Here is a 2,732-nt window from a genome sequence, read left to right as displayed (position 1 = left end):
TTCTTTTCACTCAAGAGCTGTTGAAGGTGAGACATCAGAACACATTGGAGGATACCTTCTGTATCTGTGTGTTTGGTTCTCATGCAGTGCTCAGAACACAGTAGAGCTAAGGCACGGGTGAAGAATTAAAGAATGAATGAATGAATGAATGAATGAATGAATGATCCACAAGCCCTTCATGGTAACAAAGAGACTACTCTCAGGCCCAGTTGATCAATTTGCAAACTTTCATGAAACTCCCATCAGTGTGGCCAAGCCTTACCACATCTATCCCGAGGGCAGGCTGGGTTTTTGAAAGAACTATCTGCGGGTTCTTTTAATGAAAACCAAACACCATAAATTGTGCCAAGACTCACAAGTGACAGCCTCGGGGAAGAGTGGCTCCTCTCTAATTACCTGCAGAGAGTGAGCTAGCAAGGTTGGCTGTGGGTCCAAGTATAGACAGATGTCTAAGTAGTACCGGTCACTGCAACAAAACCCACGCTGCCATAGTGTGTCTTCCTGTGTCCTGTGAGCCATGGGGACAATGGGGAAACCTCCAGGCCAACTCAGCCTGGCCTGCCCTATCCCAACCTGCACCCCCAGGGTCTGGCATGCAACTTTTAGGAGAGTTAAATATTAAATATTGCTTTAAGTGTATTTTTTAAATCCCCCACTGAGAACAAAACCCAGAAGCCCAAATTACTTTTGTTTGTGTAGCTCAGTGTCTCACGGAGGACTTTCATCGCACCCCTGACACAGCGTGGAAGGATGCCTGCCGAAACCATTATGCCTGCTTTTCTGGCAGGCACTGTTATTGATTCTTGTCAGCAGGAGCTACAGCAGGCTTGGGATGTTGCTTTGGGAAGTAAAACCTCACGTGATGTTTGTTTTTTAAGAATGCCTGCTGTGTGGGTCACCTGTGCTGGCTACTTCTTCCTTCTGAAGAAAATCACGATAGAGTATATATTCTATTTTGATAACCCTTAGACATTCAGTGAGATGGCCAAGTTTGTTGATAGCTTTTAAAGAAAAAAGTCATTTTTTCAGAAAATCGCCAAGTGGTGTCATAAGCACCACATTAAAAATGAAAACATTTCTGAGAGCTTTGTCCTTAAGTGTGACTTTTTTTTTTTTTTTTTTTTTTTTTGCCAACTAGGCTTGAATAAATGGGAAGGGAGAAAAACCCCAAGCACACTAAGGGGTTGTACATGAAAACTTCACAGAGAAGTACTTGTCATCCAGGGGTGGGGGATGTGGCTTCCCTCAGACCACAGCTGGATGAGCTGGAATAGACCCAGGAGCCCCTGCCACAGGCCACTGGAGTTGGCACTGGCAGTCATCCAGGCAGCACAAACAAAAAACTTAACATGTATCTTTTTTATTTTGGTCAGTCCAAGAAAAACATTATACAAGATAGGTTTCATTAATCCCGTTAACATCATTCTTCTGCCCTGGCTTCCTACAGCTAGGATTTGTGATGGTAAAGTTTTCTGAGTTTAGGAAGCAGAGTGAGTCTCCATCTTGGGCGTGAGCCGCAGTTCTCAGTTTCTGGGCTGGGGATCTCATTGGTCTATTCACCTGCCATTCTCACATGTCCCTGTGTCCACGTGGTGTTGATGTGAGACCTTTAGACTTAGAATCCCCCTTGGGTAGTGCTTTGCAAGACAATATCGCCCACCCCGGGCACCTAAATGTAGTCCTCTGGTAGACATTTCACAGAATTTCGACAGGAAGTTTTATTTTTTTAATTTTTTAATTTTTAAAATTTTTTTCAATATATAAGTCTTTTATTGCCCAAATCGTACCTGTGATCAGGGTCTTGTTTCTGGAGCTAGGAATCTGAGGCCTCACTCATCAGCCTGCTGCACGGTTCCCGTCTCAGACACATAGATGCCATCCAAAAACTTTCTGATATCTTTGTTTTTAACTGTTGTAGCTTGCTGAATCAGAGCCGCTGAATTTGAAACAAGTTCAATATCATTTCCTTCAAGGATTAATTCATCCTTCTGGGCTTGGGAGACAGAACAAGCAACACCTGTCCTCATCCGAACCCTGCGGATGTATTTTTCACCCAAGAAATTTCAGATTTCAACCAAAGACCCATTCTCCTGAATAAGGACGTTGATGAGGAAGTGAGCGTACAGAGACCTCATCTTGTAACGGAAGCCAGTGTAACACCCTTGATCATGTTCTGAACATGACTGCAGATGGTTCTGATAGTGGCCAGTTCCTTTCTGTTACCCTACCATTTGTCAACCCGGAGCCTTTTCTTTTTCTTTCCAAGAAGACTCAGCTCTACATTGATGTGATTGAAGTCCCTCCGCAGAGTTCCCCTGGGGCCCTTCACAATGACAGTGCGCCCCTTCAGAGTGATGTCAACATTTTCTGGAATGTCGACAGTCTGATTGCTGAGAATGGTCTGCATTCTCGCAGTAGGTGGGGCAAAGGACAGGAAGTTTTAAACCAGTGGTTCTCCACCTGTGGATCTCGACCCCTTTGAGGGTTGAATGATCCTTTCATAAGGGTCCCCCGAGATCACTGGAAAACACAGAGATTTACATTGTGATTCGTAACAGTGGCAAAATTGTAGTTACGAAGCAGCAACAAAGTAATTTTATGATTGGGAGTCAGCACAACATGAGGAACTGTATTACAGGGTCTCAGCACTACGAAGGTTGAGTGTGGGACTGCATAAGGGTATTCTGGGTCATGGTTGAGCAGGTACTTAGAACCCCGAGATTCTCTGTGGA

General features: G+C 44.3%; 1 pseudogene; it reads right to left on the bottom strand.

Annotated features, from left to right (window-relative positions):
- Positions 1-1,829: 1,829 nt before the first annotated feature.
- LOC114610805 lies at positions 1,830-2,407 on the bottom strand (annotated as a pseudogene).
- Positions 2,408-2,732: the final 325 nt, after the last annotated feature.

This window comes from Grammomys surdaster, unplaced genomic scaffold, assembly GCF_004785775.1.
Source record: "Grammomys surdaster isolate TR1022 unplaced genomic scaffold, NIH_TR_1.0 126059, whole genome shotgun sequence".
Taxonomy (NCBI): Eukaryota; Metazoa; Chordata; class Mammalia; order Rodentia; family Muridae; genus Grammomys; species Grammomys surdaster.
The sequence above is the reverse complement of the archived record's forward strand: the minus strand, read 5'-3'. Positions and strand labels throughout refer to the sequence as shown.